The sequence below is a fragment of the Urocitellus parryii genome, chromosome 5 (assembly GCF_045843805.1).
Source record: "Urocitellus parryii isolate mUroPar1 chromosome 5, mUroPar1.hap1, whole genome shotgun sequence".
Taxonomy (NCBI): Eukaryota; Metazoa; Chordata; class Mammalia; order Rodentia; family Sciuridae; genus Urocitellus; species Urocitellus parryii.
In genome coordinates this window covers 49047245-49070988 of record NC_135535.1, presented here as the reverse complement: position 1 = coordinate 49070988, position 23744 = coordinate 49047245, and the positions used below count along the sequence as shown (strand labels likewise).

At 39.8% G+C, this 23744-nt stretch overlaps 1 protein-coding gene and 1 pseudogene across 1 annotated transcript in view; both read left to right on the top strand.

The window, feature by feature from the left end:
* Dyrk2 (dual specificity tyrosine phosphorylation regulated kinase 2) overlaps positions 1 to 2089 on the top strand; it is a 47918-nt gene extending 45829 nt beyond the window's left edge. The window contains exon 3 of the transcript XR_003300572.2: positions 641 to 2089. The gene's annotated coding sequence lies outside the window, so the exon portion shown is untranslated. The remainder of the gene's footprint in view (positions 1 to 640) is intronic.
* On the top strand, positions 1095 to 1180 carry LOC113181255 (small nucleolar RNA U3; annotated as a pseudogene).
* Positions 2090 to 23744: the final 21655 nt, after the last annotated feature.

The window sequence follows — 23744 nt, the reverse complement described above, 5'->3', positions numbered from 1 at the left end:
TTTTCCAGCTTGGGAATATAATAAATAATGCTGTAGTTAGCATTCATGTAAATGCCATTTGTTAGATAGATTCATACATTTCTGTTGAGTGTATACTTAGGAGTGGAATTACTTTCAATTATGGGTATGCCCAATTTTATTGGGCATGAAATAGTCAAACAGTATCCCAAAGCAGTTGTAATAATTTTCACTCTGGTCAACAAAGTATGAGAATTCTGGTTGCCCTACATTGTCTGTTTCTCTATTTCAGCCATTTTGGATGGTATGTTGTATTTTTTGCATTAGGATTTTAATGTGCATTTCCCCACTGGCTAATGAAGACAGGTGCCTAAACATATAATTATATATAAACATATAATTATTTTCTGTTTAGGGATATTCTCTTGTGGAGTATCTATTATGATACTCGCCCTTTTTTTCTATTGAGTTCTCTTCCTTTTTCTTATTGATTCAAAGGAGTGTTTCCTATGCTCCTTGTAAGAGCCCTGTGTCAGAATATGTATTGAAACTCCCTTCTCTCAGTCTATGGTTTACCTTTTTACTCTCTTAATGGGTTTTGAAGAACTGAAGTTCTTAACTTTGATTTCATTCCACTGATCGATACCTCTCCCCTTGATGGTTATTGCTCTTTGTGTCTTAGGAAGTCATTTCTGCAGGAGGATCTTGTGGAAGTGGCCAGCTCAAGGCTGAGGGATTATTATACATCATGTTACCTACAGCAGCAGACAGCTCAGTTTGTATGCTAAAGTGACCCAAGAAACAGCAAGGCAAGAGGTCTGCTTGTGCCTTCTCTATGAAGATATATGGAAGTAGCAATACAAAAAAAATCCAGAAGCCCCTGAAAAAGGCATTTTCCAATATTGCTATGAAAGGTGGAGTATAATGTATAAGAAAGAAAAATACAAATTTGATGAAATGGAAAGTAGTCTATGAACAGGGTATGAAGGGCTGTAGGCCAGCTAAGGGAAGCAAGGAGCATGATCATAATACCCCAGATATCCTTATACCTCATCTGCCTTCTTTCCTTTTCTACTTTGACCTCTGCCCAGGATCAAATCCAAAAATCAAGATATTTCCACCTAAGATGTAGCCAAAAGACTATACTTTCAGGGATCATTTCTATAGTATGTTACGAAGATGTAGCCAAAAAACTGGTGGCAGTGTGATCAACTCCTCGAGTGCTCCCATAAAGATGTCTCACCTGTGAATACAGCCTTGTGATTGTGTCATATCTGATGGCAAAGTTGGCCTGAAGATAGGAGAAGCTAACCTGGGTGGGTCTGATTTAATCACAGGAGACCTTTCAGAGGGCTCTTCCAGCTGGAGACCAAAGGTAGAGAGATATGAAGAGTGAAGGGGATTTGACTTGAAGATGCAGGAGGCCACACAAGAAAGAATTCAAACAACCTTAAAGAGAAAAGCATCCTGGCCAACAACCATCAAGGAAGCAAGGCTGTTAGTCCTATGACCACAAGAGACTGGATTCTGCCCATGACCTCAGTGAGCCTGGAAGTGATGTCCATTCAGAGTCTGAAGATGAAGGCTCAGCTTGGCTCACAGCTTGAGTCTCTCTTTGTGATCCCTGGAACAGAGAACGGAGTGACACTGAGCAGGACTTCCAGCCTACAGGACGGTGAATTAATAAACAGATGTTGTTAGAAGCTTCTAAGTGTATGGTAATTTGTTGCACAGTGAGAGACACATAAAATGAGAAGTAATTTGAGTGATAGTGAAGAGTCGATCTTATGAGCCAGCAAATGTGAAGAATGTCTGAGAAGGATGTTGCCAACTGTGGTCTAAAGGAAAGTGAAGGGATAAAGGGATCATCTAACATTTTCTGGGGGGAAGAGGGGGAGAAGTGGAGGAGTAAGAAGACGAATATAAGAAAGAAATCAGGAGCAGGGAAATAGGAGTAGAATGAATGAAACCACGTGTCTGTCTGCATGTGAATATATGTAGGACAAGTGCAGGAAGAGTTGACTGCCCTTACCTAGTTGAGTTCCATAATTAGGAGATGATCACATTGTAATCTTTGAAGTGCTTGGAAACTGCAAGTGGTTTCCATGTTGCTTTCAAGGGTGTCACAAGCAAGCAGAAAAATCTTATCAGAATCGTCTAGGTTTCTAAATTGTCCATTTTCATTTTTAAAGTGAAAAGACACTCTTGTTGTCCTCCACTTCGTGAACATAGAAATCCATGTGAGAGGACCAGTAACATGTTTCTGGAATTTTAAGCAATTTATTTGACAGGTAATGTTATTGATTAGAAATCCTGAATTCTCGATTGTACAGGTTTATAGTTTGTTAAAAATAAAAAGACATTGTGCTCGGTGGTGTGTGTGATACAGTGGGAAGTAGCGCATTTTTGAATTGTAATTGTGTAAAGTTATGAGGAAAAAGAAAGCTATTTCAAGAAGGAATATTAGGGATCTCCAGTGCCTTGTCTTCTGTGGAAATGTTTATATTTGTCATTGGCGCACCTGAGCCTTGAGTGCAAAGGCAGGATGTAGCAAGAGAAGCCAGCCACTCAGCGTCTGACCCTGCTTTCCCCACCAGTCCTTCCTGTGTAACAAGTAACTTCTCTAGGTCTCACTTTCCCTGACTCTGGCATTTATTCTTCAGCTCAAAAGAATGATCTTCTCAAGTGCTTTAAAACTTTGGAACAAAAGGCAGCCTCTGGCTGACTTGGCTCATGTAAAAAGAGGTCGTATATAAATTCCCTTAATACCTTTAAAATAGTGTGTGTTTCTTTGAAAACCCAAGACAGTATTCCCATAGGGCCACATAGTCCCTAAAGCTACCAAGTCATAATCTCTAAAGAAAGGATATGACATTTGTCACTCTGTTTTCACACAATTTTTTTCCATGACTGCTTCCGGCAGCTTACATATGAACGCAGATTTATATAAGCAGTCATTTGCATAAAAATGAAATCAAAAGTCCTAGGTTAATACTATTGTAGGATTAACTTGATAATACTTAGTGTCCTAAGAAGGAGTAGAGTTCAATGTTACTTTTTTTCTGTCTCCTGCTTGAATTTGCAACTGATAATGCCATGTGATCAAAGAAGGAATTTTCATCCAGGTGAAGTGGTATAAACCTGTAATCCCAGTGACTCAGGAGATTGAGGCAGGAGGATCACAAGTTCAAAGCCAGCCTCAGCAATGGCAAGGTGCTAAGCAACTCAGTGAGACCCTGTCTTTAAATAAAATACAAATAGGGCTGGGGATATGGCTCAGTGTTCAAGTTCCCCTGGGTTCGATCTCCGGTACCCTCCCCTCACCAAAAAAGGAGTTTTCAAAAACAGCTCAGGGATGGATGAACATGGAGGCAGGCTGGCCATCTTTATCCTTAGATTAAAGAGAGGGCTGAATTGTGTCTCCTGCCAGCTGTCTTCCAGCTGATGAAATTGTGTAATTGTGTAGGACAGCAGGGACTTTAGAAAATCTGAGTGATCACCCCTTTGGGAGAATAAAATGCATAAATAATTAACTGAAATTCCCTTTTAAAGTAGGGTCAAAAGAAAATGAATGCTGTCTGGATGGGAGTCAACATCCAGAGATAACCTCCACTAATAGAGGATATGATGGCTCAGAAGATAAACAAGAGAGAGTGTAGGAGAACTACAAGAAAAACAAATGAAGCGAAATAGGGAGGGTTACCAGACAGGATGAGTTGGGAGGAAACAACTACTTGGGGACCAGCCAGGGAAAATTTGGCAAGGAGGGGAAGAACATAGAGAAACACACACACACACACACACACACACACACACACATACACACACACGCACACACACACTCAAAACCATAACCTTGTGTGAGGGCCAGGTTTGGGTGTGGGGGGATTAGCACTCATGAGAAAAGTACAAAAGCATCTTATGCAAGGGATGGAACTTTGACTTCCACATTTAAGGCAAGGGAACACCATGTGAGGGGTCTGGTCAAAGAAAGGAGCAGAAACCACCATGCAGAACAAAATGGCCCCAAACAGAAGTGCCAGTACTACTGCAGGAGGTCTGTCAACTGAGTCCCCACTTTCTCTCCATCCTTTGAGTTCTCATCCTTATCCTTTCATATCCTTTTTTTTTCAGATTTTTGTCCTGATTTTCCATTTTTTTTCCTGGTACTTTGTCATTTTTTTTTCACTTTTGATATTTCTTACTCTATCCAATTGCCCTGAGGAGTAGACATTAGAAATAGAATAAAATAAAAAACAAAGGTGAAGATATTACATATTATAAATAGCTTATTATTTGCTATGTAATACATAAACGTTCTGTAGTCTACATTTTACATGTTCATGTGTAATATTCGCTTAGCAGATGGAGATGACGTATGCCATTCTTGAGGGTCTCTTATGTTTATCATGAGATATGAATGGACTCTGGATTTGAATTTTATCTGGGCACTTGTGTCTCACAGTTATTTTATTTTTACTTTTTTGGCACCTGTTCTCACTAACTTGCCCAGGCTGGCCTAGAACTCCTGGGCTCAAGTGATTTTCCCTGTCAGCTTCCTGCATAGCTGGAACTACAGGCGTACACCTCAAACCAGCTACCATGTGTGTGTGAATGTGTGTGTGTGTGTGTGTGTGTGTGTGTGTGTGAGGCCTCATGCATGCTAGACATACCCTAAACTATAAACCCAGCACCAATTCCAACCATTTTTAAGACCAACTTAGTAAGAACCTCAGCAACATAGCAAGACCCTATCACAAAATAAAAAATGAAAAGGGCTGGAGAAGTAACTCAGTGGTAAAGTGCCCCTGGATTCAATCTCCAGTACTTTTTTTTTTTTTTTTTAACTTGAGAGAGGGTCTTGCTAAATGGCCCAGGCTGGACTTCACCTTGCCATCCTTCTGCTTCAGCTTCCTGAGTAGCTGGGATTATAGGCATGTGCCACCATACCCAGCTCTGGCTACTATACTTTTAAAGGTATCTAACTCTTGCTGGATTTCAGAATATTCATTCCCAAATCTGTATAATTATTATTATTTTGAAAAATTAATTTCCTATAGTATAGCATGATGAAACTGTCAAGAAGGTTGTAATCATAAATATAATGATACTTGGTACTTTTAAAGTGACTTGCACTACTGGAGCCTGGATTTCTCAAAGATTCTTGCAAGCTAGACAAACACTATGAACTAGTGATTTATAGCCCCCCAAAATAAATAAATAAAATATAGAGAATTTAGGAACTTGGGCCAGTGCCTTACAGCAAGTCAGAAATAAAGCTGGAATTTAAGGGAAATATGTTGTACTTGACATTGGATTTCCTGTGCTGGGAAACATTATGAAATAAAGGAGAAAATTATTAATTAGAGTTAGGAGGTATTTAAATCAAGTTTATATATTTACCCAATTAAAAGCTAATATTTCATAAGTAATGCCATTTTGAATAGTACTATTAAAAAGAAATGTGGTTTTTGTTTTAATAATTTGCTTTTTGATCTTTCATAATTAAAATTTGTCCATAAAATTATAAATTTTCATTGTTTTAAGTGTAAGAGTGGAGAAAATGAAATGAGCTTAAGGATGACTATTAAACTTGTTTTGTTCAAGTGCAGATTTATTCTGGCAAATTCCATACTACCTGTCATCTATCTTTTTGGAAAGAAGACAGATTCGTTAAGATGACATGTACAATTTTCAAGAGGGTTTTAAGTTGCTATTAAAGATAGAGCTGTGTGCTTTATATTTCAAAAGGTGGTTGTGCAACAATCAGGTGTAAGAAAATCAGATTCCTGGGTCTTCTAAGAAGGCAAGCTTGAGGGGAGATTCCTAGGTTGATGGAATTTTATTGACCAGTCTAGAAACTGATTGAGAAATGAGATATCAAGCTGTTACGAAGGATGAGGAGGCAAAGGAGATAGTGAGTAGGGATTAGGGATCTGGAACTTAGTCTGGTATTTGCTCTAAAGTTATGTCAGAGCCAGAGGCATAAAAACAACCAATTAAAATAGACTTTTGATATCCCACCTGTCACTTTCCGCCTACACTCATGAATTCTAGACTGCATATGTAAAGTTCTGTGTCTCTTTGCAACCCACAAGTCTCAACAGCAGGGTGTACTGATGTTGGTTTGAATTTTTCATCCTGTACTGTCTGAGTGGCTTTCAGTGAGGCACTTCACCTCCGTGGGCCCAAGTTTGCCTTCTATACAAGGGAGAATCACCTTAACACCCCATACAATTGTCACTTCAATTAAGTGAGATACTGGATCTGGCAGAGGTACTTTGTAAACTATAAAGTACAGTGGAAATGTAGTTCCTCTTCAGTAAACAGATGATTCTCAGTGTCCTTCCATCACAGTTACCCTGATGCTTCCTCGCCTGGCCTCCCTTTTGCTTCTAGCAGCAAACTCCAGAGAGAGCTCTTCTTGAAGCTACAAAACACTTCATCTGTCACCAGGGCCAGCTTAATGGGAAGCTGTCATAGACTCTTTACTTGGTGACTGTAGGCTGAATTTAATGTCTGCTCTCATCTTCATATTCTTAGGAATTTTTGAACAAGGAGCCTGCATTTTTATTTTGCACTGGGCTATACAAATTGGATAACTAATGTTGCCCATTATTTCTTTCTAATTTATAACAAAATATCTAACTTTAAAATTCCTTGGAATTTGCTTTATTTTCATCATCACTTTGATTATCTTTATATAGTCAATAATCTAAATTAAAATTTCTGATTAAAATTGTATATGTAGGCTGGGTACGGCTCATCCCTGTAATCCCAGTGGCTCATGAGGTTAAGACAGGAGGATTGTGTGTTCAAAGCCAGTCTCACCAATGGTGTGGTGCTAAACAGCTCAGTGGAACCCTGTCTTTAAATAAAATACAAAATAGGGTTGGGAATGTGGCTCAGTGGCCAAGTGCCCCTGAATTCAATCCCTGGTACCAAAAAAAAAAAAAAAAAAAAAAAGAATTATGTGTGTTTATAGAGAGACTACATTCTACATAAAGTAGAAAATAAAATACTACTTCAATGGTTAGAATTTGCTTTTCTTCTAGACCATCAATATTCTGAATTTACGGGGGAAATATGTTTTATATTCCTAGCACGTTACTGGCACGAGGCAGATTGTCAAGAGAGAATAGTGGAATGAGTGAACTATATCACATACAGTGTATCATCTATTGTGAGAGAAATTCTCTAGATGATAAAAACATCTTTATAGGGTGATTTATGGTTTTATTTCATTCAGTGTGCTTTATAGTACCTAAGAGTATTTGACTTTCAAAAAAGTTGCAGCTCTTCAGATTCTTTTGGTGTATCCCATTAAAACAGATCCTCGAGAAAAAAAATCAAATATATTTTATATTGGGTTCCTAATTATACTACTGTAGGCTCAAACCTACATTATTAAGAAAAGTTAGATTGTTTGACTTTGTTAGGTGTGTCATTTGACAATAAAAAATGTAGAAATGTAGACTTTTATGTGTGTGTGTGTGTGTGTGTGTGTGTGTGTGTGGTGCTGAGGAATGAACCTAGGATCTGGGATAAGTGTTCTACCACTGAGCTATATCCCAATGCTCAAGCATTTTATAATTTGTTCTCAATTACAAGGAAAGTTAGTTTACCTAAGATGGATGTCAGCTATACATTTGGGTGTGGTGGGAATCTCTGCAGGGGTAGATAGGTAGTGGCAGATAGGAATGGAGAATGTGTATGAATTAATCTATTTCTGCATAAAAGTTGGCCATAAAATGTGCCCGTCTAGGAGAACATTTGTCTTTCACGCAGGAATCTGGCAGCAGTTTAACCAAGTCATTCTGTCTTTGAGTCTCTCACAAGGTTGTAGTCAGGCTATTGGATGGGCCATTGGGCCACCCAAGGGTCCACAGATATGGGTCCATGCCTTCATTAGAGTGAGTGACCAAGAGAAAGCAAGACAGAGGTTGTGAAAACCTTTATAATTATAATCTGGCCTCCAGAATGACATACTCTCATTCCTGTGTTCTGTTGGATACAACTACCAACCCTGATCCAGTGTGGGAGGGAACCATGCAAACGTGATGATGTTGGGAGGGAGGAATATCAGTGGAGCTATTTTGGAGGCTGGCTATCACAGAATTAGGTGTCCATGGGCTTATTCCTGAATTCTACCTGAGTCCCCAGTGTTTGGCTTTTTGGAACAGAGAGTAAATCAAAGGCATGAACATTTATCAGACATCTACCCTGGTTATTTTGATTCAAACCCCACATGACCAAGAGAGGTAAGTGTCATTTTCTCTTTACAGAAGTAGATTTTGAACCCAAGGTTGTTTTTATCCAAGGCACAGAGTATTTTCATAAGACACTCCACCACCAGCACTGTCATTGTTACAGTGATTCAGGTGAACCCTGTGAAAAACAGGCAGGACTCTCTGGTGACTCAGATGGGAGGAGGAAATCACACTGTGTAACTAGCTTGGAGCCACTGGATAAACTTCCTCCTTTCTATTCATAGGCCTAGAAGGAGACTTTGACCCTCATAAAGGCACAGCTGTCCAGAAGCTCCACCCGACTCTTCATCTCAAGATCCACCCATGGGAACCAGGCCCTGGCATGAGATGTCTCAGGAGTACCCTGCAGGAAAGGGGAGGAAGGGCTCATCTCTGCCCTTTTCAGATCGTGTCAATATTGGCTCTCACCTACCTTAAGTGAAAGAGTGATTTCTCTTATGGTGATGAGAGTGGCAGGTAATAGAAGAGATGACAGTTACACAGACAAGGTTAAAGGGGGGACCATATCATCAGTGGAAAATGAAAACAAAGAGGTATTTGGTGCTTAGACAGTGTGGTATAGAAGAATCTGGACAGCCAGGTTTGAATTCTGTTCTACTCCATGATTTCTGACTTAGAGCAGTACAGGTAAGCTCAAGGTCTTACCCATTAATGTGGTGATGATGCCCATCTCACTAGAATACTGTATGAATGGAGGGACCATTAATTACCACTATGGGTAGCATATATAGGTGCTACATAGACTGTAGTATATGAATCAGGGTTCTGATGGGAATAGAACATAAATCTAATTATAGGAGGGAATTTTTAGATTGGTTTACATGATCATAAGGTAGACAATCTCACAATGGCTGCCTGTGTGCAGGAGAGCCAGGAAACCAGAAGCTGCTCAGTCTAAGAAGCTGGGAGCTTCACAACAAGAGGGATCAGTGATGCAGCCTCAGTTCAAGATCGAAGACCTGCAAGTCCTCTGGAAAGTTTCTGGTGCAAGTCATGTTCAAAAGGTGAAGAATATGGAATCTGATATCTGGGGGTGACAATAGCAGCAAAAAAAAAATCACACCTGGTCAAGAAGATTTGATGGTACATGAGCTTTGCCTTTTCTCCCCTTCCCCTTCCACCCACATTCAGCACAAGTCTTCCCCACTCAGTTCACCCACCTACCTTCCAATAGGTGGAAACATCCTCTCAAACACACCCAGAGGGATGCTTTACCTGTTTTCTGGGTGTTTCTCAATGCAGTCAAGATGACAACCAATATTAACCATCTCGAGGTTAACCATCAATGTAGTGACATTTATTAAAACAGGTTATTTCTCCAACAAAAGATTTCTAGGGATTGCAACTATGTAAATACCACTTTTCATTCTTAGGTAGACACCCCTTAATGGTGAGGTATTTATTTATGTAAGCATGCAGACCACATCCTTAGTTACATCATGGGAGAGCAGCTGTGAACTAGGCAGTAGGCAGCTGCAGTAAATGTTTCCTAGAGTTGGAAAAATGAGAGAGAGAGAGAGAGAGAGAGAGAGAGAGAGAGAGAGAGAGAGAGAGGAGGAAACAAGAGCAAGTTGAAATACTATTATTTTCTGCTATAGTGATAACAAGCTGGAAGAAACTGGGAATAATGGCAGTGTGTGGGGGAGCAGGGGTATGTATATATGGTACAAACTAAAGCTGAGACAGATGCTCCAATGTACTGATACATTTGAAGGCACTTTGTGAGAATATGCTGTGCACATTATCATCAGGGGCTCACCTTGAGTTATCAGTGTGTCAGGGGCAGAAAAGGGAGAGTGGAACACAGAGTTCCGACTCCCATCCCTGGGCTTTCCCCGCTCCACTTCCCTGTGGGGAATATGCATGCCACGTCTCTCTTCTGACATTTCCTGGTTATTTAGACATTAGCTCCAGCACAGCCTGTACAGGTCTAGTGCCTTGTGGGAGAAAGTCAGTTAATTAAAGTCCCCTCATGCCATTTTTCATCACTTCACTATGATTTTCATAATAAGGTGAAGTCATCAAAGAGAAGCCAAGATTGCTCCGTGGAGAGATGGTGGGGGAGGAGAGATTCAGCCCTTAAGAGAAAAGCTCAGGAGGGTGGAGATTTGAGCCAACAAGAGCTAGGCCTGAGAGCATTGCAAAGCTGCCTCTGGAGAGGGACAAGGAATATCTGTGGGGTATGTGCTTGGGGTAGAGGATGGGGTATGTGTTCAGCAGACCAAAAGGAATCCTCTTCAGTTTCATTTTCACTCTGAATGTGGAGTAGAACAGCATTGTTTAAAAAGATTGATAGATTAATTATAAATAGATCTATCTACTTATCTAATTACCTACATACATAATATAATAATAAAGAAAACTACAAACTTCCCAGGGAAGAGGGTTGAAAATTTGTCACAACTGCTTTCTGGCTATGCCTGAATATTTTAGAGATTTTGGTTTAAACTAAAGGTAACAAAAATGCCTACAGTTTATGCTATAATATTGGTTTAGTTTTCATCAACTGAAATTTGTATTCTACATTACAGAAGATAGGTTTAAATATGAACTATTTATTAATGAGACTTATGAACACATGACACCAAAGAATATTTCCAGTATGAACAAGGTAGAGTACCTGCATCAACCACTTTTATGTTTATGACATCATTCTAGTTTGATTATGGAGGCCAGGTAAAGACAATTTTTTACAGAATTTCCTTAATTTAGAGCTATGCTTTATACTGCCAATTTTTGGGGCATGCCAGAGGAAAACATAGCAGGAGAAGGCCCAGTGTTAACCTAGTGTAGAAGTATGCATTCCATTCTCTAGTCTACATCATCTGTAGGTTATGTTTTCTGGGACTGTAATCTGTGTTTAAGTAAAAAATATAGGAATTGGAGATTAGGTCATTATCCTCTTTGTTTGCTCACTGTAAACAAACCATAAAATAATTCAAACTACAATATCTTTGTCTCTCTGCAGGTTCATCTGTCTGAGCACATGAATCATGCTCTCACCCTTCACCTTACCTTGCTAGAGCAATATGAATTTAATGGTGTCCAGATGTCTTGGACAGATTTGCTTCCATCACTGTACCTTACACTAACAGTAAAGATAAGGCCTTGATAGTTCTTTTTATTTCTTAAACTCAAAGTTGATTAATCCATAAGGGCAAAGTGTTTCCAAAACATATATTAAGAAAATAGATGGATGTTACATTTCAATCAAATGGGCAATCCCAGGAGAATTTTAGGAAGGTTTTGGAGATTGGGGAACTGAGAAAATAATATATATTTATTAATAGAACTTTTGTAGCTTACCTACAAGACATTTCAAATATTTGCCCTCAAAACAAGAATGATTGCCTAGCACATCTTGTTCTGATTTATAAATGTGAGTTTTGGGAGGTGGAGACTCACATGAGATAGGACTCTACCTAGGGTTCCCCAGATGGCAAGGTGCTATCACCTGCAGTAAATTCTAATTCCATAGCAAAGGTCATCTCTCCTTAGGGTTTATCCTCCTGGGGTGCACAAAGCTTTCCTCTGGTCTGCCTGAAGGGCTTCTCTAAAGAGAAGATGGAGTGGTCCCCAAAGAGTGAGGCCCTGTCAGGGAGATTCTGCATCCCAAACATGACAGAGATGGTTTACAAGAGTCTCCTGGAAGACATTTTCTTTGTCTTTCAGGAAGATTAAGCTTCATCCTCCCTGGTGCCTAAGTGCTGGACAGTGGATGTAAACAGAAATGGTGGTCAGCTTCTGAGCACCTTTCCTGAGGGACAGCCATCGATTTCTTTGAGTCCTCTCCTCCTTTGTTTCTTCCTCACTTTATAGACTAGAAGTTGGACTACACTAGAGATGGTGGAGACGGACACTCAGGCTGGATCCTCAAGGACTTTCTAAAACTGCCATCATAGCTCTGAGTTTGCTATAAACCTTGATTTCTTTTAGGTAAGAGAGAAATATATTTTTCCTCTTTGGAAGCAGTTTCTTGATCCATGTCAGTAGGTGACCGAGTTCTCCCAGGTATCCTTCAGGACCAGCTACTCTTCGTAGCTGTTAATTCATAATGATGAATAACATGTGAGCAACTTCTTAAGATTCTTTTTTCTCCTTATTTCTAAGACGAGTTAAGTGAACTTCATAGAATTCAAAATGGGTTTTGCCCTTTGAAATAGTATAAAGGGAGAGTTAAGCATGATACAAATAATCCAAGTGGATATGCTTAAAAGAGGTCAGAGGAAGCAGAAAAGAGTCCAAGATTCTCTAATTATCCAAAATTTATTATACAAAATTTATAAAGAGAGCAGATGGGAAAAGTAGAGACCCGATTCAGAAAAGATAAGCTCATCGAAGATTGTTGGCATAGTGGCAAAACCCCAGTTCATTGCAAGTTTTGCTATTTCTTACACTCAAGGACTTTTGTACTAATTAGAGCAGAAATGGTTCTGTCTCAGTTTTTCTGAGATGTTGACTTGTCATTGAACTCTCAGCCTCAGTTGACACCTCATCCCAGACTGGGAACTTTTCTTATACTTCATTTAGCACAGGGGGTGGGAAGCCACAGCTCATAGGCCCAATCATGGTCTGAGGGTTAAGAATGCTATTTATATTCTTAAATGGTTCAAAAAATTAAGAGGAAAATAGCATTTTGTGACAAGAAAATTACATGAGACTAACATTTCAATGTCTATAAATAAAGTTATATTTGCACATAGCCATGGCTGTTCATTACGCATTGTGTATGGCTGTTTTCACACTATGATGGCAAAGTTACATAGCTCAACATAGCCTGCGTGGCTCACAGAGACTCAGGTAGTCATTATCTGGCCCTTTACAGAGACAGTTTACCAACCTCAGATCTAGCACTATACGCCAATTTGGTTTTGGAATTCAGAAATAAAATCCTAAAATTTGAGAGTAGAAAGAGGATTTAGAAAGTCCCTGTTGACATCTCTGATTCATATCTAGCTAAGGCCAGCAGACTTATTTTTTTGTGCAGTTATTTTGTTCTTAGATATTTACTTAATATCTAAATATTGTAGTAGATATTTACTTAATTATTTACTTTAAATGTTTAGTTAAGAGGAAATGGTCTGATGTTCACTGGTCTTAATTCTATTGAGCATGACCAAGGATTGCCACATAATAAGTGCTTTAAGATATTTAATAATTTAACACTTACTTAGCATTTACTATATGGCAGGATTGTTCTAAATACTTGACAAGTGACTCATAGAATACTGAAAGGTCAGAGAACACTTTACAGAGATAGATACTGAGGTACATAGAGGTTAGTCAAATTTACCAAGTACACATAGCTTGTCGGAGGCAGAGTTGGGATTACAACCCAGTTTGACTTTGGAATCCAGGATCTCTGTTGCTCCATTTATTTAAGAGTGCATGAATAAATTTAATAGCTGCAGTCTTTCAAGTATGTGAAGATAACTACCAAATTCCTAGAAAATAAATACATTTATAGAAATTCCAAAAGTTAATACTTACAAAGTATTATACTCTATATAATACTTACAGAGAAACACAAGAGAATATAGTCTTATAGTACTTTCTGCTTTCTCTACCTAATCATTCTAGGTACCAGCAGAATGGTAAGGGGTTTGAAAACCACTTAGTATAAAAAGAGATTGAAATATTTAGGATATTTAACCTGGAGAAGAGAACTCCTGTTAGGAAAATATGGGAGCAGTTCTAGGCTTTCCATGGCATCCATACAGCTGGAGGATGCAAGGACATTTTCCCCAGAACCTACTTTCAGAATAAAGAGGCATACTTTCTAGAAGCTTCCAGGAAAACTGTTTGAGGCAGGTCCTTTAAAAACCAGCTACCAAGATGAGATTTTTATCTGCTGGGCTTTCATGGAGAAAAACAAGTGTGGAGTGAAATAGGGAGCTGGGAAGGTTGACAGAGCAGTCAGACAATGAGGGAATGCTGATGTGGAGTGAAGGAAAGAGGGCGAGAGGTTGGTGGAAGTGCTTGTACTGTGCGGTCTAAGCACAGTCTTAAGGGAATTCTTTAGCCAACATCAGCTGACTTAGAAATTTTGTCTCCCAGGAACCAATCTGTGTGCATATTCCTTCAGATCCATAAATTTGGGGTTGACTGCCAGACTGCAGCACCTGGGTCCTTGATCAGTTGTGCCACTGGAATGAATGGAAGGGATAAGGTTTCAACAGGAGAAGTCTTGATTTGGTGCTTGCTTCTCCATATGGCAGGGGTCTTACAGTAAACAGGTTTGATTGGCATTTTGGCAGTCAAATCTCTGAAAGTCTCCACGGCTATACTACAACTTGAGCAGGAGCTAGAACAGGGTGCCAACCTGAAGTAAGCATTCTCAAACTAGGGGTTTCCACCTGGGAATTCTTACAACGGGGCTTCCCTGACTAATGGCTTCAACATAACTCAATTCACGCACAGCTCAGTTCACATATAGGTCAGGATGGCTTCCGGCATACGAAGACATTAAAGTCTTAGGGGGTAAAGTCTTAGGGGGTTAAGAAATCTTCCTGAGAACACAACAGGTAAGTAGGTGGCTGGTTGATTGCAAAGTTGTAGCATCTCCTCCACTTCAAATTCTTACCATGGCCATCTCTCTTCCAGCTTGCTTCAACAAAGCATTTCAGATTTGCTTTTCAGGATTTTTCAGATTTGCTTCTTATCTTCTGGGTGAGACTGGAAGAGCTGTGTGTACTCTTAGGTACAGTATTAATGCATTCCACCAACACCGGCTTGAGATGGCAACTGAAGGCTCTGAGGCTGGCACAACACCAACCAGAAGGTCAGGTTGTCCTTAATGTCCAATAATTGCAGGTAGCCAAATACAGTACAGTACTCAGGAATAACAGCACGTGGCTGACCTTGTAAGGAAAACTGTTTAATGTATCTATTTTGGTTGCTTAGTTATATGCTGATACACACCAAGATCATGTGAAGCCTGGCACTTTAGGGAGCCAATGGAAAGACAATGACCAAAATAACAAGGGCGGTGGAGAGAGTTTTCAAGGGTCATCTCAGTGACAACTCAGACAAAGTAATCTTTACTGTAGGTTTGCCCTAATTTAAGGAATACAAATTAACAACACAGATAAGTAAAGAAGTGAGTATGTATTGAAAAGAAAAGGCATAATGAATTTACAGAAGGATTCAGTGTAAGAGCCCCTTAAATATCAATGAAGTGCATTTAAAATATAATTCATTATATATAATATCATTTACTATTGTTTTCAAGAGTACAACCATTGGTTTAAGGGCTGTTCACCTATGCTTTGAAAAAAATACAATTCAAATAACTTCCACAAGAAGTTTAATACATTTTCTTACATCTTTAATACATTTTCTTATGTCTATATATTCAAGAAATATTCATGAAGGCTTTATTATGTACAAGACACTCTCCCGAACTCTAAGACACTGACTTGGTAGATCTGGGATGAGGCCAGATTATGCATTCCTAACAAGTTCCCAGACCACACTGGGTAGAAAGGGCTTCTGGAGATTCAACTAGAAAAGGTGAGGCACTGAGTGTCAGAGCCCAATACCACTGTAGGTTGAGTCAGGGAAGGATGCTGTTCCCATCTGATAGATGGATCTCTGACAACAGCACCTGCACCAGCACCAATCACAGCATGCCCTTGGCTTCCGTTGCCACTGCTGGTCAGTGGGTTTTGCAGTGCCTGAAGCTGGAGTGAATTCCTATTTGCAGGAATCTTTGTAGTCTCAAAGACATGAAGGAGAGCAGATATCTTCTTTCTGCCTCTGTGGTGAGAGGCAGGCTGTGCTTCCCACAATGACTCACCATAGGAAAAATTGATCTTCCTCAAACCTGGAAGGAAGATCAGAACTGGGCAGCCGAAATATGATAATGTCTACTATAAGAATTATGTCAACTTATATATAAAAAAACTCCACTTATTGATGTGGCTCACCATTACATGATCCACTATACAGAGATAAACTTCCCAGGAACCCATGCAGTCACATGGCTTTAACCTTGGATGTGTCAATCTTCCTCCAACCTTGAATAGAAGGAACAGATATTCTGCATTAACATGTCATGCTCATATGGGCTTTTCCTTATTTGCAGTAAAAAAAGCTTCACATTCCAATTCTCATTTGCTTTATTTTTCTTTTTACTGATTTTTTTTTCTTGTGTTAGGGAATATATCTCTGGATTTAGTTTATGAGGGTCAATGAACTCCCAGAGGCATTCAGTTCATCCTCATGATGGATTTCCAGGGCTATTTCTCCAATATTAAAAAATAAAGGTAAATCTTATGCTGCAGTTAAGAAGAATGAGAAATGTCAAAGTGTACACCAGTTTGTTCCCCTTTTAGGATCACTATCCCCATCCAAATTGTAAGCTGGCTTTCATTAAAATGTGACATTTATCTTTCCAAAGTGAATTTGTCTTCCTCTGATAAGAAGAGAAAAAAAATGTCACTATTTGCTGCTAAATAAATAAATATAGGAACAGACACATGATTATTTTAATTAAAACCATAATTTGAAAACAATATCTTTCTTAAATGTACAGTACACTAATAGAGGCAAAAATTGGCATAAGAATTCAAATAAATTCTGGGCTGGGGGTGTAGCTCAGTGGTAGAACATGTGCTTGGCCCAGCAGCACAAAAATAATTAAATAAATTCTATCATCTTCCAAGAAGATATGGACAAAGATGCTTATCAAAATTGCAATATAGACTTTTGTTTCCACATACTGTCTCTCTTTGCTGGTCAGTGAAGGGCAGGAATCATAAACAGGCATTTTCTGTGTAGGAAAGAAGATAGTAGGTTTAGACTGTTGGGTTAGACAGAGAAAAGGGATCCAGGAGACTCAATCACCTGACTGAATTATCCACTACTGAATCAGGTATAAAACAGCACATCAATGAGGGGCCCAATTGGTGATTCAGGCACAAATTCTCAGGGGCTAGACAGATTGCCCCAGACCAGGCCTGACACCATAGGATAGGCAGAGAACCTGTGTTATCTTTTCATGTCTGGACAAACAAAAGACTTAGCTCATCTAATTTTAAAACTAACAATGGGGATCTTCAACATTTACTTCACAAATACAGCAAATTGGAAGTGCATTGGTCTGGAGGCCAGTCCCAGGGCTTAATTTTAATTCTGTTTCTGACACTCTTTCCTCATCTGAAGAATGAGAAGTTTGGAATAAATGACCATAATGATTTTTCTTTCCTGGCATGTCAATCAAAAGACTAAAATGATTTCTGTCTACGACATGCTCTCTTAGAAGGAGAGGGATGGGATTAGGAAAGAACTTTAGAGGTGGGGGAAATGAAAAACTTGAAGAAACACCTAGAGAAAGATGAGAAATGTGGAGAGGTCTTCAGTAGGTAGTTAATAAGAGGAACTCCATCCCCTGGAGCTGTGGACTAAGGAAGAGTCTTTGACATAATCATTAAGCCCATCTGATTGTTCCCAGCAGCTAATATCTGTTTCTTCAGTAGCTTTATTCTGAATGAGATAGTTACAGCAACTCACCAGGAGGTGAAATGATTTTTTGGTGACTAGCAGAGATAGCCAGAATACTATCACTCCAGGAGCAAGATATGAATCCAGTTTAATATTGAACTTCATCATTGATCTTGAAGGTTCTCTCTTGAGTAAAGGACCCCAAATCAGTGCATTTGGAACCATAAAATGTAATTCAGAACCCAGGAGGAGATAAGCATCAAATTCTTATATGCTTAAACCGAAGATTAGCCACTGTCATGGAAATATCTTAATGAAGGTGGCTGGCCTTTTGTTTTTCTACAAACAACATGTTGAAAAAGGAAAAGAGAGAGACTGGGTTTAAGAAAAGAATTTTTTTTTTAAGTTCTCTGGTAATTGAAAATTGGCTGGATTTATTTTCTGGTTTGGGTTTTTCTTTTTTGGTTTGAACTGTGAAAAGGAGCAAGCAGAAAGAAATTTTATTCTGCTTTGACACTGAACACAGTAGCTACACATAACGCTTTTTAAAGTCCTACCATATGCCCATCTATCACACACATAATTTAGCATTTGCAAAAACTCTGAGAGTCTGATGGTATAACCCTTGTTTTGGATGGTGATCCTGAATAGGAATTTTGAGGTGTAGGGGAGATCCTCAGAAGTTACAAATGAGTTCGGCTAAGGTCTCTTCACTTCAAGTCAGATGTGCTTAGAGCTGCTACTCAGCTTCTGGAATCATCTGGTAGGCAGCTTGGCTGTGAAAGGAGTATATTTGGCTCAACTGCAGATCAAGAGACCAACCAGCCACAGCTTAAAAACAGAGACTTGCCCAGCCCTGAGGTCATCAATGTGTTTTGGGACTACAACCTTACAATTGTCCCTTCTGGAACAGCGTTATACACCTCACAGCATACTGGTTGAATAAGTGAGTGAATGCGCTTGCCTCTTTGTCTGCAAGAATTGACTATGACTGACGATACAGAAGTATTTCCCCAAAGAGTGAATCTTCCTAAACACAAAAACCTGAAATGTTAATATTCTGAATTGGTCTCTTTGTCTTGTTTTCTAGAAACGAATTTCAATGTCATCCTGTAACTTGGGTCTATTCAAGTTCGGAGAACTGCAATATAATAGTAAATGGCCAAGTTGATTGTCTTGAGTTTATTGACCTGTGAAAAAGAGACTTTTGGGGGGACTTGGGGGGATGAGCCTGTGTACTCTTCTTTCATTTGTCAGAATTACCAAAAGAAAAAGTAGGATGTAAGTCAACAATTGTCTGTCAGTAGGTAAACCTTGAATTATTTGCTAAGTAGGAAAGTAGGTTAAAAACAACTCTTTTAAAATAAAGATTTTATGTGCTGTAGGCAGCTTTATACATTATCAAGTAGCAGCAGACTCTCTTTCTTCTAAATCAAACTCAACAAAGTATTCAGAGTGGAACAGAACTAGAATTATCAGCATTCACTTTCTCAACTGTAAGATGTTTTGAACCTAGATAAGAATGGAGCTTAAGATGAAAATGGTACCTACAATAGATTAAAGATTTTAAATTTGGAAAAAAAAAGACCTAACAAATCTGCAACTATAGACTATCAGAAACAAGTGCCAATCATGGAAGGATAAGGTGAAAACAATACAGCGTGTCACTACAGCAGAGATTGTCACAAAATATGGCAATAGATGGAGTGGCTCTCCAGCCTTGTACCTGTTTCCACAATATTCCACATATACATCAAGCTCTTCTTATCCAGAAGAAGAAGGACATAATGAGAATCACAGATGCAGAGCTATATTTGTTGGCACAGGAAAATGTCCAAACATATTGCTGACTGGAAAAGCCAGATTCTAGGACATTATGTAGAATTACATCTATATGTGCACATTCATAGAGAGATGTCTCCAAGGATATTCAGCAAAATGTAAATGGAGGGTGGGATTTCAAGTGATTTCTACTGTCTTGTTTGTACTTTTCTGTATAAGCAATTTGATTGTGTGTGTGTGTGTGTGTGTGTGTGTGTGTGTGTGTGTGACTGGAAATTAAACCCAAGGCCCTGTACATGCTAGGCAAGTAAGTGCTCTAGTAGAGAGTTATATCCCCATCCCCACCCCCTTTTTATTTTATTTTTCAGAGAGGATATCTCTAATTGGCCTAGAGTAGCCTCAAACTCTTGATTCTCTTGCCCCAGCCTTCTGAGTAGCTGGGATGACAGCAGTGTGCCACTGTGCCTGGCTACTAATTTGAATTTTTACATTTATATTCAGAACAAAGAAATAAAACTAGAAAGCATTTTTAAAAACCAGAAAGCAATACCATAATCATTAGTAGCAATAACCAGAAATTGGTTTAAAAATGTGAAACCAATTTTTATTTCCAAGAGGTGATAATAGTTTTCTTAAAGCCACCTCAATCGGGTGGTCTTTTATACAATCATTTAAATTTTGACCATTTGCATGGTTTGTATATATACAGGCTCTAAATGGAATCCACCAAGATATTCATATGAAAACAAAATCAAAATACACAATTTAGGCCAAACACCTGAAACTTTAGTCTAAAAAATATCAAATATTTAGCTGTTTTCTATCATGTAGAAAAAACCTGTAAATGATGAAGTTTGCACTCCTCATGCAGACATTGTTAGAAGTATCGAGATGCAAGTCTAGAGAGAAGGGGAGGAGGCAAGGGCCTTTGGATCTACACAGGTCTTTTCAGGGACATTTGTATTCAGGAGAAATAACAGTGTCAGTAACACCTCAAACACAAAGGACATTGAAATGTACAGGACACACCAGAAGTAGTGACATAATTCAAATAGCACTCCATTGTTAGATTATGCCACTCTCAAATATTCAAGAGATACGGAAGTGTTTTTCTTATCCTTCCCCCTCTGGTCTCACAGTCACTCACTCAACATTTCTGACACTCTGGGTGTGCGGGTGTTTTCCCAACTCACACCAGCTATAGCAGTTCTCCAGCAGATTCTCCAACAGACATCAGCTGGGTGTCCTCCGGTGCAATTCAATTCTGCCACTCTTTACCTGGAGACAGCTTCGGATCCCATGGGTCAAGGGCACAGTGCCACAGACTGCCTCTCTCCCTTCAGATACCAGTGGCAAGTGTGACTTGTGACCTATGCTCCTGACTGGCTTTACATCAGGGTTCCTAGGAACCCTTCCTGCATTCAATTAATTTGTGAGAATGGCTCACAGATCTTAGGGAAATACATTTATCATTTTTTTAATAAAGGATGTAAGAAAGGATGCACTGAACAGCCTGAAGTAAAAATGCACAGGGCAAGGAATGGACAACAGGGCTTGGGTCCCCCATGCCCTCTCCAGGTGGCACCCACAGGAACCTCCCTCTACATGCTCACTTATCAGGAAACTCCCCGAGCCCAGTACGTAGGGGTATTTATAGAAGGAAGCTTCATTACATGGCAGGATTGACTAAATCAACTGAACATTGGTGATTGATTCAATCTTCAGCCTTTCTCCCCTTCCTGAAGGTTGTGGGCAGAAAATTCCAAGCTTCTAATCATGACTTGACTGGTCCTGTAAACAATCCCAATCCTGAAGCTAGCCACCAGACCTCTGACTAGCATCTAAAAGACACTCTTCCCAAGGGTTTTAGAAGTTGTGCACCAGGAAAAGGACTTAGATCAAGTATAGGTTATTTTATAATAAACCACAGTATCTTAAGAGGTTTAAGGTTGCATGGTTCTCCTTTCTTATATGTTGAGAAATTTGACATGTGGGAGTTAATATTGAAAGATCAGTGGACAAATGGAGAGAACCAGATTTTGGATTAAGCAGGAATGCATCTCTGTACACTTCTTATTCTCTGCAGCGAATTCGTGTTGGCATTAGAAGGCTGAACTGCACAACACATACAGAATATTAATATTCAGTAAACAATCATGATTACAGTCACCAAGTGCCGAGTATCTGCTGCCTGAGAGTTTCCAGCCTCCTTTTAAAATAGTGCAGCTGTTACATTAATGGGTGAGGATCCAGGGTAATAGGAAGGAATAAAAATTGTTGCATTTGATTAGTTCTAGTGGATGTCATCTTCAAAATGCGACTAATTTGATAATACCAGAGCATTTCTGAGGGAAGAAAGAAAATAAGAATAATGTTGTGTAAATAGATACATTATTATTTTCATCTCTTTTGAAGCAAAATGACAGTGAGGAAGTGAGAAATAAGTGAAGCAGCCTTTTCTGTCTGTGGATAGTTGCATGATGGGCTGACAGTTCTGGGCCAGAGGAGCAAGAGTGGGTCCCATGCAGACTGGCTTTTCCCTTGGAATTGTTATAGCAACTCAAATTCAAAGAATGTTTAATATGTTCCTGGTCCTTTGCTAGCAGCTTCACATAGATTAGAGCATTTAATCTTCACCACCAACCTGCAGAGTTAAGCACTGTTATCACTGTCATTTTACAGATGTGAAAATAGAAGCCCAGAAGGTCAGGCAACTTCTCAAGGTCACAGAACCAGAGGTGGTGCTAGCATCTGTACTCAGGCCTGTGGCTCCCTCAGCTACTGTGATCTGTTGTTTTTCAAAGTGGACTGGCTAGACAAGGAGGGCCATGTCATAGGTAACCCACCAGGTTACTGGTCCTCAAGTTTTAAATCAGCTTTTGGGGGAGGAAAAATTTAAAAAAATTAATTTTAATTTTATGCTTTGAAAATAGTTTCCATCAAGCCAAGTTGAGGCCATTTTTTCACTGTGGTCTTTGAAATGCTCTGTCTCTTCTTGCTCCTTTTCCCATGTTCCTCGGTTTGTAAAGCAGGTCTACAGAAGAATCAAATTCACACCTAATTAGGAAGGAAGGAAGGACGGAAGGAGGGAGGGAAGGAAGGAGGGGCCTGGAAATGCTTAGAACTAAAATTTGGGTTTTGAACCTACTGACATTGCTATGGCTTGGATAACTCTCCCCCAAAGACTCACACAGTAAAGACTTGATCCCCAGGCCATGGTATGTTTTGGAGGCACAGGAACCTTTAAGAACTGGGGACTAGTGCAGTGCGAGAAAGTTAGGACATAGAGGGAATGCCTCCCAGCCATGAGGTGAGCAAGGGGCTTTACCAGGGGCCTCCTGCCATGACGTGCTGACATGCCACAGGCCCAAAGCAACAGGGACAACTGGACTGGAACCTCTGAAACTGTGAGCCAGTATAAGCATTTCCTCCTTTCATTTCTTCTCTCTCTCTCTCTCTCTCTCTCTCTCTCTCTCTCTCTCTCTCTCTCTCTTTTGTACTAGGTATTGAACCCAAGGGTGCTTAACCATTAAGCCTGCCATTTTTAATATTTTATCTAGAGATGGGGGGGGTCTCACTGAGTTGCTTAGGGCCTCACTAACTTGCTAAGGCTGACTTTGAACTCACAATCCTCCTGCCTCAGCCTCCTGAACCACTGGGATTATAGGAATGCACACCTATGCCCAGTTTCTCTTTTTATATGTTTGAGAAACTCTCCCTATACTGCATCCACGTCTGAGGGAAAACAAACTTTACCTTAAGCTCCAAGGAAAAATCCTGATTCATCTAATTCTATACCAATCCTAGCAATCCTGTCCTTGCTTCCCTCCCCTCCCCGACGATTCACTCAGGGAACTGGACTGAGGCCAATGAGTAGATGGCAATTCTCCAGAAACTGATATAACAACAGGCACGTGCCCTACGTGGGTCCAAGAAGGCTAAAAGGAGAGACCTTTACTTCATACTTAGGCATGAGACTTCTACTTGTTCCCAGCTGATAATGGCAGCAGACAGGGATGCTGATGTGGAGACAAACGGATACAGACAGGCTGAGGCTGGGGACCAGGGAGCTGTGGAGTGGGAGCCCTGTGTGTATTGGGGCTGGGATTTGACCTGCCTCTGGATCTCCTGTGACGTGAGACAGTACATTCCCCTGATGTGTAAGCCCGTTAGAGTCAGGTTTTCTGTGCCTTCCCGACACACCTTCATCCTAACTGCCTATAATAGTAGAGTGGACACATGTTGCTTGCCTTCCTAGCACCTGTTCCCCTTTTCCACCCAACAACAGTA